Source organism: Spinacia oleracea, chromosome 4 (assembly GCF_020520425.1).
Source record: "Spinacia oleracea cultivar Varoflay chromosome 4, BTI_SOV_V1, whole genome shotgun sequence".
Lineage (NCBI taxonomy): Eukaryota > Viridiplantae > Streptophyta > Magnoliopsida > Caryophyllales > Amaranthaceae > Spinacia > Spinacia oleracea.
The window spans coordinates 143130853-143143687 of NC_079490.1; the positions used below are offsets into that span (position 1 = coordinate 143130853).

The 12835-nt window shown below is 36.0% G+C and overlaps 1 long non-coding RNA gene across 1 annotated transcript; it reads left to right on the forward strand.

Moving 5' to 3' along the window:
- Positions 1-864: 864 nt before the first annotated feature.
- On the forward strand, positions 865-4280 carry LOC130459687 (uncharacterized). Its single transcript, XR_008919271.1, has 2 exons — positions 865-1784; positions 3958-4280. It is a non-coding gene; the product is annotated as an uncharacterized lncRNA (long non-coding RNA).
- Positions 4281-12835: the final 8555 nt, after the last annotated feature.

Sequence of the window (12835 nt, forward strand, 5' to 3'; positions counted from 1 at the left end):
GAAACTGAATCGAAATATATGTGCTCGTCTACAAATCATCGCAAGAAATTTGAGAGATCACATCTCGGTTCGTTGTTTTTAAAAGTATTTTAAGTCTATTTTTATTTAAAACTGAAAATATTTATTGTTTAGAAGAAATTAACGTTTGTGTTTTGCCGAAGTATCGTTTCTCAATTTGCGAATTTTTTTTAAATAGTAATTGTATGAGTTATACAGTAACTTTATGGTTTAAAGAGGTACTATGTGATTTTTAGAGTTTCTATGCGATTTAAACTATAACCATTTGCTTATTGTATGTTATAATGATTTATCGACTATATTTGACTATAAATTTCATGATTATGTGACTGTAATCCAAAAGGTTTGTGCTCTTCTACAAATCGATGCAAGAATTCGAAAAAAGTATTGGACCTATAAATTATCCAGTTGTTAAATTACTATATGTTTGAAATAGTTATTATGTTAGTTTATTATGTTATGTGCATGTTTTTTATGGTATTCTACATAATTAGTGATAAAGTTACTATATTATGGATAGAGTTACTATATTATCACACCAACTATGTCTGCAACTCTGTGACTAAATAACCATCAACAATATTTATAGGTAATATATCTTGTATAATAGTAATTATATGTTTGGTATACTTATTTTATATATTATAATGTTCTTTTTATGTACAATCATCATATTATAATAAGTATTTGTTTGAAAGAAAATAAAAAGATGAAAATGGAAGATAACAGTAGCCTAAGGTTCAAAGGTGATATATCAGGAACCAAACAGGGAAGCTGAAGCAAAAGAAAGAAAATGTTATATCATAAACACTTTAGTCAAATTTCCCTTTAGTTATTCCAAAACGAAAAGAGTATTATGTAGTGAAACGCGTGTTCTTGAGTACCGTATAAGCAAAGACATTTTCATGTGGTCTTGAATCGAGGAGGAACAGTTGGAGTTTTGTTCACTCCAAGTGGTTTTGCTTCAAAAGAACAAATGTTCCCCTTTGGTAAAATACCCTCTTATATTTGGACAAAATAAGTGATTGAATTCGTGATTTATTTCGTGAAAGGTCATAATAATATGTTTGACCATTCAATTGCATTTCCCTTGATTTGCTCTATCTAATTATGGGCTAATTGATTCACCTTCCAACTTTATTGTCACAAATTAATTACCTTCTTGTTTTGGCTCATTGACTAAAGAATATATAAGACACCCTCCTTCCAAATGACAACGTCACGGAAAATATTTTCTAGCTTCTCCACAAAATTGCTTCAAACTCTTTGTTCTTCCAGTTCTTGGGCAATGTTAATTCGGTTCTCAATCTACTTCTTTGCTACACCAACGAGGTAGACGTCGTGTAACCCTGGAGGTTGATTGCTAAGAGGCCGTGTGTATGTAACGGGGCAAATTCAACTTTAGGGCAGTGATGTTTTGTCACGCCACGACATTCTCAGATAAGGCCTTTTACATTTTTTTACCTATTATTAATCCAGATTATAAGTTTGTTATGATTCATTTGCTATTAGTCATATTTTCCTACAATCTAAAGTTGAATTTCGTTTTCTGTTTTTATTATTATGTCTAATAGTGATAATCTAGTATCGTATTTTAGGTTGTTCTGAGGATTGGTGATCGATTTTATGTGATATGAGATTTCGGTTGCGGCAAACTGGCAAAGTCAGCAAAGATACGATTCATGCGGGTTAATAATATTCAAGGGTTTGATAATAAAAATATCAGAATATTTGTGAGGCTAGAGATCCAAGGATCTGCATCACAGGTGCACAAAAATTTAATTTTATTATCTGTATTAAAATCAATCATGATTGCTTTGTCGCGCAACTATTTCTTATCTCTCTTTTTGGTTGAGATTTTTGATGGCAAATTTGGGACTTATTTATTACACCGTACATGTGGTACTTCACTTTCGGTGTCAAACCTTAATATGATTGTTTCTTACTCTTATTGTTGAATTGAGTTTTTTCTTCTTTTAGTGTGAAACTTTGTTTAGTACTAAAGTACTAAACTGTACTCTTTTGCGATGAACTTGGCATCCATTAGTCTAAGTCTTGCAGAATTTTGGTGTTAACTTTTGTCCAAGTCTGTGATGAGACTTTGTTGAATTCATAGATGGATGGTATATATGCAGTAGCAATCAGATAACGTTATTCGTATTATTATTTACAATGCAAAATTGTAAGTATAAACTGGCCGGAATAAGAGGAGCACAATCAGGGATCTAAATAATGAAGTGTTGGTTCACCAAATCAAACGATTAATCAAGTTTATGTAGATTGATTTCCTGACTCTATCTGTCCAACGTATTTATAAACAGGAAATTTATTTTCTAATCTTATTTTCCTTTTGCAAAATCTAAGCTATTTACGTAAGGTGTGGTTATATTCCCTCCCTTGATGTATTTTATTTTATTACGAAGTACTTGATTCTTTGTTGGTCATTGTGGGGGTGTGAGTTAGTGTTTGAGGTAAAGGATCTAGGTTTACTAGTAATGGAGGTACGTAATAGGCAGTAGCACTAATTAGAAGGTTGGTCCGCTATTCGTGAGTCGGTTGCTTATCCTCATTTGTTCCATCATTATGACTCATGATTGATTAACTATTGGGAAATGGATGAACATTTTCATCAACGAATGATCAATTGATTTGTTGCCATGCTATTATTGTATTTGATACTATCATTCTTTTGATTTGCCACAAGATATTGTGTATATTAAGTGTTGAACTGTTCTTTGATGATTACAAAAGGGCCTTGTTATGATGTCTTGAATGATACTACAACCAAGTAGTAACTCTTAGGTTTTGGGTTGAATAAAAATCCTACAACTCAGAGGCTCAGCTTTGTGAGACAAGTACTTATTTATTTTTTGAAGGAAATTTAATTTTGCTACTCATTTCTTCACTCCTTGGTAATAATTGATACGTTAACCTCTTTAAGTTGAGACCAGTTCATAGCTTCGTCCTAATCTGAAGGAAATTCAAACTTTTAATTTTTATTAATTTTTTGTATCCATAGATTCTTGAAGTTGGGGTACTGGTATATATGGGAGATATTTTTTTTAGAGTAGTATACCCAAGTATTAAGAGGTGTGAAGGAACTTTAATTTTCTTTTGCAAGATCAATTATGTGGTGGAAGATATTTGTAAACTGCATTGCTTAACCGCAATATCCCACCGGTCTATGAATTGCTATTTGATTTTCATTAGCTCTTGAATATTATCTCTACACGGTGAAGTTAGTCAAGTCAGTCGAGGTAACTACAGGTTGAGGGTGGCCATACGTTTTCTATTATATCCCCAAACATAGGTGCGCGGAGTGGAAAACGAGTATTATACATTGCTTTTGTTGATGTCCAATCACAAAATGATACAATATACAATCGAGTAGTTGTAATATGGTGGAATGAAACAAGTTTATCATAGGAGTGATTAAATGTGTTCGGTAAATAGGGAGTTTCATCTCTCTTTTATTTTTGGAAAACATAAGTTTATTTACGTAATATTCATTGTGATGTATTATTGTGCAATGTGGAACTCGAGTTAGTCTTTGAGACTAAAAAGTGAGTTTGTTTTGGTCTTTAAATTTTGGAGTGTGAACAAAGCATTCTCCAAACTTTATGTTACCTAGTGCTGTACATTTAGTGTAGTAGACTTGAGAAGTCTTTATATGCTTATTTGAAGCCACCTAATTAAGCAGTTGGATGAGTATCTCTAACGAATAAGTCTATATTAAGTTTCTGGCCTTATCATGAGCTGATTTAATGCACATGTGTGTGTTCCTATATAACTGTTTTTTATAGGTTTTGATCATATCACTTGTGTGAATCATATTCTGTTGCATGGTACACACATTGATGCTTTGAATGAGACTAACATCTCTGTCACAATACAAGATGAAAGCCTTAATGAGATAAAGTAAGCAAGCATAATGTGCAGGTAACTAGCATAATGTGCAGGTAGCTAGTCCGTCCTGAATTGCAGGTGGAGTGCGTAGAAGTGTTCTTCACTGATCACCGAAATGTACCATTGGATGGAGATCAAACGAGTATGTTTGAGATCCCTGTTCGATAATAGAGAGTGATGAGTCTACTCTGACGATAAGAGTCCATATTGTCAGATGATACTATTATAAAATTATTGGTCGATGCCTCATTGTGGGGGTAAGATGTTTTTTCCGTTTCTCCACATTGTTATTCACAAGTTACTATGTATGTGGATTTTCAGGTACAATGAGTTAATTATTTGACCATGTGAAATAATTCTTGCATGACGCGGGGAATGAAAATGCAAACTAATTGCAAATTTTATTGGTTACTTCCATTGTGGGTGAAGCCAACTCTATTAGTTCCATGCATTGTGGCTTACAAGCTATAATTGAGGAAGCTTGTTATATATAAAGGAATGTATATATTTATGCCTAAGGCATGGATATTTGTCACAAAAAATGTGATATCATGTGAATGTGAGAGGAATATTGAGATTCCCTAATCAAAGGCCTTTGTAGAAATTTGGTGCTGGAGTCAGCATTAAGGAATGGGTTTTAAAGCCTATGTGGAGTAAATTGTGATCGATACCCATCTTAGAAATTTCTAAGTTCAATGGGTCAAGCGAAGTCACAAAAGAACTCAAGTATTGTACTACAACCATTCCTATTAATAAAAGTGATGTAGTATATTTTTTACTGTCATATGTGTAAGGTTGAGCTATAGTCTCTTAATAAGTTCATAGCCTTGTGAAGGTGGTTTGTGACAGTACAAACTTGATGAGCTTACCTATGTGAATGTGGGGGTTACGCCCAATCCCCTATAAGAGTCCTAAGGCTACCTCTTGAGCATTCATGAAAATCCAGGTAATTGTAGGGCACTAAAATTACAAATTGCGAGAACACGTCTTGATTTGAGCAAAGTTTAGTGCGCATATATGTCTCACTAACCTCGTGATAGGTTCAAAGAGAAATCTACCTAATACGACTGTGAGACATGTTTGTATGCACTGAGTGTTAATTCAAGTCCAAAAGACATTGACACTTACACAACTGAGTCTCCATTGCCCAACAACTCTCTGTTCAATTCATCGTTCTTTCGAATCATGTGGGGGATTGTTGGAGTTTTATTCACTCCAAGTGGTTTTGCTTCAAAAGAACAAATATTCCCCTTTGGTAAAATACCCTCTTATATTTGGACAAAATAAGTGATTGAATTCGTGATTTATTTCGTGAAAGGTCATAATAATATGTTTGACCATTCAATTGCATTTCCCTTGATTTGCTCTATCTAATTATGGGCTAATTGATTCACCTTCCAACTTTATTGTCACAAATTAATTACCTTCTTGTTTTGGCTCATTGACTAAAGAATATATAAGACACCCTCCTTCCAAATGACAACGTCACGGAAAATATTTTCTAGCTTCTCCACAAAATTGCTTCAAACTCTTTGTTCTTCTAGTTCTTGGGCAATGTTAATTCGGTTTTCAATCTACTTCTTTGCTACACCAACGAGGTAGACGTCGTGTAACCCTGGAGGTTGATTGCTAAGAGGTCGTGTGTATGTAACGGGGCAAATTCAACTTTAGGGCAGTGATGTTTTGTCACGCCACGACATTCTCAGATAAGGCCTTTTACATTTTTTACCTATTATTAATCCAGATAAGTTTGTTATGATTCATTTGCTATTAGTCATATTTTCCTACAGGAACATGTATATCGTCCTAATCAATAATCATTATTTAAGTTAGTAACGTTAACTTTTAACGATCAAAATTACAATTATGCCATCTCAATAAACTCAAGAGAAGAGAATCACGTCTTAACTGGTTAAATTTGTCAGAGTGTTCTTAAGGATGTAATTATAGAGATTTTGTTGAAGAATTTTCCTTTTCTTAACTCTCTACACACAAGAAAAATTAACATTTTTTTTCTACTAATAATTAAATTGAGTTGAAAAGAACAAAAAACCTCCTTTTTTGTCAGTTGCCACCCCATAAAATATGAATCCAAAATAAATATCATGAAAAATCACTAATAAAAGATCCACTCAAATACTCAATCACCATTAGAGAAAAATGACTTACCTCATAACCCAAGCCGTCTCAATCATACTGGAGGCCCGGTGCAAAAAAAAAAAAAAAAAAATTTAACCCCTTAACTTTATGAAGTTTGCCGCTTCAATAACACAAAAACAAATACGTAGTACTATGTACTACTTAAATTACTTCTTATGGCATGCCGACTAGAGTTCATTTTTTTTATGAGAAACTTTCTTAAGTCCGTATCTGTTTTTATTATAAAAATAAGCACGAAACGTAATAAGAATGGACAAAAAAAGCAATAAGGAAAATACGAAGTATGTCTCCATTAATAAATTTTATTTCAAATTTTGTGAAATCAAATAAACTAATCCATCATATTATTTTTTTACAAAAAGGGAAAAGGGACCTCATTGCTGCACCACCTAAAGAAATAAAGCATAAGTACAATACTACGTACATTCCTTAACAAAATCACAATTTATAAGATATTTAGCCTTTTGGAAGATAGTGAATAATTAAGAGAGTAGACTGGAAGACCAAACATAAATTTATTGTGTAAAATGCTTCTCAAAAAGTTACATTATTAATTTTGATTTATTAGGATGAAATTTCAGTGTAAAGAAGGAAAAAATGTTGGAGAACTTATTGTTGTTTACGGAATAAATTGTTATAATTAAGAAACATTGGAGCAAAGAGAGAAAGAGTGAGGGTAGAAGTATACTTGCATCATACATAAGGGTTAATCCGTCAAAATTATTCTTAAGAGAATCCTTCATTTTTTGAAGAAGGATTTTAGGGGCATGGCGGTCATTACACTGCTACAAAAAAGCATTTTTTGCTTTTAAAAGGTATAGGATAATAAATGTATTATCTTATCCTTTCCACAATTTCCCTGTATGATTAAACTAGTGTATCGCTATTCGACGCCCGCATACGTTAAAATCGCCCGCATTTTTAACGTGAAAGTACCTTTTTACCCTTGTAAATATGTACCCCCTCCCTCCATTTTCACCCAACGTTCACCCCCTCCCACCTCCGGCCAGCCACCATCTTTTTTCCTTCACACCACCACCATTGCTCCTCCATACCTTCATTTGGAGGTTTGAGCCACCCTTACCGTTACTCCTCCTTCTCTTCACCCCACCATTAGCTCCCGCCACACATCACCATAAATCCCGCAACCAATAATAGTTTCTTCCCCACCATGAAACTTTTGCTCCACCATTATTGTTGAAGAAGAGCAAGACCGTAGTATTTGCAAGCCGAAGCCAACCATCGTTAAAATCACCATCACCATTGACAGAGCATTCTCATCCGCCATCATCGGAGGTTAGGAAAATCGTTTTATTTTATTTAAATGAGAAGTCGGTATCGCACACAATTTGCGCGGGCCACACGCCGGTGGCGCACAGATCTTGCTCAGGGGACAGAAAGGTGGCGCACAAGATCTGCGGGTACATCCATGTCGCTGGCGCAAATTATGTGCGCCACCACCGCGTGGCCCGCGCAAATTGGGTGCGCTACTGGTTTTGATTTTTTTTCATTCTTACTTATGTAATTACATAGATTTGTTTATCTTAGCAATGTTATATTATATATTTTACATTAATTCCGTTGATATATAAATTTGTTTACATAGATTTGTTTATCTTACGTTATAAATGTTAATTAATTAGTTTATAAATGAAGAAGTTTTCCTTCATTATTCCATTAGTATACTACTGTACAAGCAATACAGCTGGTATTATGCTATGATTGATGCACTAATTATGCTCTAATTATGCACATTCCAAATATACAAGGATCACCAATATTGCTAACATAGCTAACGTAACTGCCTAATATACACAATATATTATTCTAACAGTTAAATTTTTTAGAAATGTTTTAGTTTTGTGGTGGCGCAAAAATGAGCACGTCGGGATATTTTGGGTGGTGGTGGGAGATGATGGAGTTTGGCTGGAAGTGTAGAGCAAAGGTTAGGAGAGATGAAGAGGGAGGGGTGAATTTAATTTAAAGGGCAAATAGGTACTTTTACATTAGAAATACGGGCGTTTTTAGCTAATGCGGGCGTCAAATAAAAATCCCCTTAAACTAAGCATATGAAAGAAGGAGAGTGCACAGGTACCTGTCCAAGATGTACTACTTAATGGCTTGATGTATATGCGAGGGTATTTTGAAAAAAGCGCACACACAAAAGTATTTAGTAAATGCACTTTCAGATAGTTGGTTGAGTTTTCGATGAGGAAAATATTGTACTCCCTTTCTATCAAACATGTTTCTAACATAGATGTTGTATGTAACTGCTGGATAAAATAACAACATTGTTGTATATGCAAAGCAAAATTTAGTTTTTAATAAAAAGTTTTAAATTATTAAGTTTTCCATCAATCCTAAACTCTTCTAAAAGCATGAACTTCCAATTTGGAACAGTTAAATTACGCCCTTTTCCCTCAAATCCTTCTTTTAGAAAACCAAATTACTCTTAAAAATATATAGTATGTTTACTGATTTATCGTTACATACTTCAATTACAATATATCATTCTTCTTCTTCTTCTTCAAATAAATATACTTCTTACAATTGTATTACTATTTTATGTTGTCAATATGGTTGTTCACTACTCACTTGTACGTTACACATTCACAACCAGTGGCGGTGCCAGGAAATTCGTACTACGGGTTTAAATCAACTCAGCCATCTTCTTTATATTCAAAATATTAGATAATTTTTTGATACCGTACATAAGACACATTAAAATTTTAGCAACACAATTCATAGTCTAAAATTATTGGAGGTTATTTGTTATTTATGTACATTGGGCTAATCAGTTGTGCTTTGTATCATGGGCTTAGGTCACAGTAGCCTAATACTTTCGGTTGTAATTTAGGTTGTATATATACCTTTCTGATACTCAATACAAACCAAGGAAAAACACTTCTATCTAATTTGTCATGGTATCGGAGCCCTAGCAGCCTAGCAACCCTTACCGTCTCAATTTTTTTTATTTTGTTATTTCGCCGTTCGTACCCATCTTCCAAAGCACCAGCGTGCCTTTGCTAGATTCACCATGGAAGGCGACGGCAACACAAAGCACGATACATCTTCTCCGTTCTACTTGAGTTCGGGTGATCAACCTGGTACTTTGATTACTCATGTCATCTTACAAAATGACAATTACTTGGCGTGGTCAAGAGCATTCAAAACGGCCTTGAAATCGCGTCGTAAATTTTTGTTCATTGATGGAACAATTACCAAACCTACTGAGAAGAAGAAATTATTAGATTGGGAGGCAAATAATTCCATGCTTGTCTCATGGATAATGAAAAGTATTGACCCTAAGGTGGCTTCCATAATTCCTTACCATGAAGAAGCCAAACCCCTTTGGGATTACCTAGAGAAAAAATTATGTCGTGCTAATGGTCCACGCTTGCAGCAATTACGGGCCGACATTACGACTTGTAAACAGGCGAAAAATCAGTCCATTGAGGACTATTACATTCACCTCAAGGGATTGTTTGACGATCTTATTCGTCTCAAACCCCTACATTATTGTGAGTGTGGTACTTGTTCGTGTAATGTTGCCAATAAGTTTGCTTTAGACCGAGAGGAGGAGAAATTGCATCAGTTTTATATTGGAGTAAATGATGAATTATATTCCACTGTTCGTACCAATCTCTTATCTCGAGTCCCTGCTCCTACCTTAGATGAGGCATTGCTTGCCTTTACACAGGAGGAAGACTCTCGTCGCCATGCTCGTGGGAAAATAGACAAGGAGGAAGCTCAAAATCATGCCTTTGCAGTTCAAGTTACACGACCTCATACCAGATTTGATAAGCCAGACAAGTCTAAACTTGTATGCTCCCATTGCAAGCAAACTGGCCACGAGGTAAGTGCGTGTTTCAAGCTTCATGGTTACCCGGAGTGGTATACAGACCGACAACGTCGCTTGAAAGGGAATGTAGAGGGGTATGTTGGTCGTGGTCGTGGTACAACACCTATTGTGCGAGCACATGCTGTGCTGGGCAGCAGTGGGGTCGACGAGGCGGTAGGCAGTACATCTGGGGATGCCTTAAGTGCTTTGCGTGATCTTAGTGCCGAGCAAGTTCAAAGCTTGCTCACCGTGATCAATAATTGTAAAATGGATAAGATGACAGGTGAGTCTTTGTCCCTGGCCTGGCTTATTGATACGGGTGCCTCAAGAGATGTTACGGGGAATGCGTCATTCCTCACTAATGTTCATTCCATTGTTTCATGTCTTGTTGGATTGCCCGATGGAAAACAAGCAGTAGCCACGAAAGAAGGCCAAGTGATTCTTGGCGGAGGATTAGTTCTTGATCATGTTTTGTTTGTTCCTAGCTTATGTTGCAATTTAATATCGGTGTCGCAATTAATTGATAATTCTGATTGTGTTGTCCAATTCACTGACTCTTTATGTGCTATACAGGACCGACATTCGGGGAGCCTGATTGGAGCCGGTGAACGGAAGGAGGGACTCTATTATTTCCGAGGGATGCCTACAGTGTGTGCGGTGACAGTTTCTGGATTGTCTACATTCGAGTTGTGGCATCGTCGTTTGGGGCATCCATCTGACAGAGTTCTCAAGTTAGTTCCCGCAGTTAAAAATAGTACTAGTAGTGATAAGAAGAAATTGAATAAAGCTTGTGTTATTTGTCCACAAGCAAAACAACGTCGTGATAGTTTTCCTATTAGTGATAGCAGGGCTAGTAGAATTTTTGAGCTTATTCATTGTGACTTGTGGGGACCAAATAGTGTACCCTCATCTAGTGGGGCACATTATTTTTTAACATTGGTAGATGATTTTTCTAGAGCAGTTTGGGTGTATTTGTTGCATTCTAAAACTGAAGTTTATAAAGCATTTCTTTCTTTTTTTGCCATGATTGAACGTCAATTTGAAACCAATGTCAAACTTGTTAGAAGCGATAATGGTACAGAATTTAAGTGTATGTTGGATATTTTGATGAAAATGGCATTATATTTCAGACGTCTTGTGTTGGTACACCTCAACAAAATGGGAGGGTAGAGCGTAAACATCAACATATTCTCAATGTAGGTCGGGCTTTAATGTTTCAAGGGAACCTTCCTATTACTTTTTGGGGTGAGTGCATTTTAGGTGCTGTTCATTTGATAAATCGTACTCCTCCGGTTTATTGCAAAATAAAACACCATTTGAGATTCTTTTTGGTAAGGCACCTGATTTAGATCATTTGCGTATTTTTGGGTCCCTTTGTTTTGCTCATAACCAAAAATCCAAGACCAATAAATTTTTCCCTAGGAGTAGAAAATGTGCTTTTATTGGTTATCCAAATGGGAAGAAGGGTTGGAAATTATTCGACCTTGAAACAGAAGAAATATTTGTCTCTCGTGATGTTATTTTTCATGAAAATGAGTTCCCTTTTGATGATGGAAAAATACCTCCCATGACTGATATTGTGCCTGCTTCTAATGACAATGTGAGGGTGGATGTTGATTTTTTGGAGGACTTAGAGTCCGTGTTGGACGCATTACCAGTGGAGGAACATGTTGGTGTTGGTAATGAGGATACTATTGGTATTGCAAATGAGGAAAGTATCGGAATTGTAAATGAAGATAATGTTGGCATTATAATTGAAAATAATCTTGGCATTGAGAATGTTAGTCCGTTGACTAATGATATGGGCCCTAATAGTGATGCATCATCCCAACATGCCTCTGTCTCTCAACAATCCACTACCGAAGAAATTTCTATCACAACAGCTCCATTACAGCAGTCTACGGGTAGTGATAATGCAGTACCAATTGGTTTGGGTCGGGGTTTGCGTGAGAAGCGTCCGTCGGTGTTACTAAAAGATTATGTCACTGACATTGTACGGAAATCGAGTCCTTCCCAAAATTCATTGACATCTAATAACTCCTCAGGTAATCCTTATCCTATAGCACATTTTGTGAATTGTGATAATTTTTCTATGCGACATCGTATATTTCTATGCGACATCGTATATTTCTATGCGACATCGTATATTTCTATGCGACATCGTATATTTCTTGAACCCCGTACTTTTAATGAGGCAATGAAAGATCCGGGTTGGAGAGACGCTATGAAAAAGGAGATTGGGGCCTTGGAGGATAATGAGACATGGGTGATGGAGGAACTACCTCCCGGGAAAAAGGCCCTCGGTTGCAAATGGGTCTATAAAATCAAATTTCATGCAGATGGAAAAATTGAACGTTTGAAGGCCCGACTTGTTATATTCGGTAATCATCAGGTTGAAGGGATCGACTACAACGAGACATTTGCCCCAGTAGCCAAGATGGTTACCGTGCGAGCATTTCTAGCGGTCGCGGCCGCAAAGAATTGAGAACTTCACCAAATGGATGTGCACAACGCCTTTCTTCACGGAGATCTTGATGAGGAAGTTTATATGAAACTTCCACCTGGCTTTCAAGGTGGCAAACCGGGTATGGTTTGTTGCTTGAAAAAGTCTCTGTATGGTCTACGTCAAGCCCCGAGATGTTGGTTTGCTAAGTTAGCTGCTTCATTGAAGAAGTACGGTTTCCTTCAGTCTTACTCTGACTATTCTTTATTCACTCTTTGTCAAGGGAAGGTACAGATCAATGTTCTTATATATGTCGATGACTTAATTATTTCCGGGAATCACTCTTCCGCAATCTCTTCTTTTAAGAAGTACTTGGGTGAATGCTTTCATATGAAGGATTTAGGTCCTTTAAAATATTTTCTCGGCATCGAAGTTGCCCGTGCTCCGGAGGGAATTTTTTTGTGTCA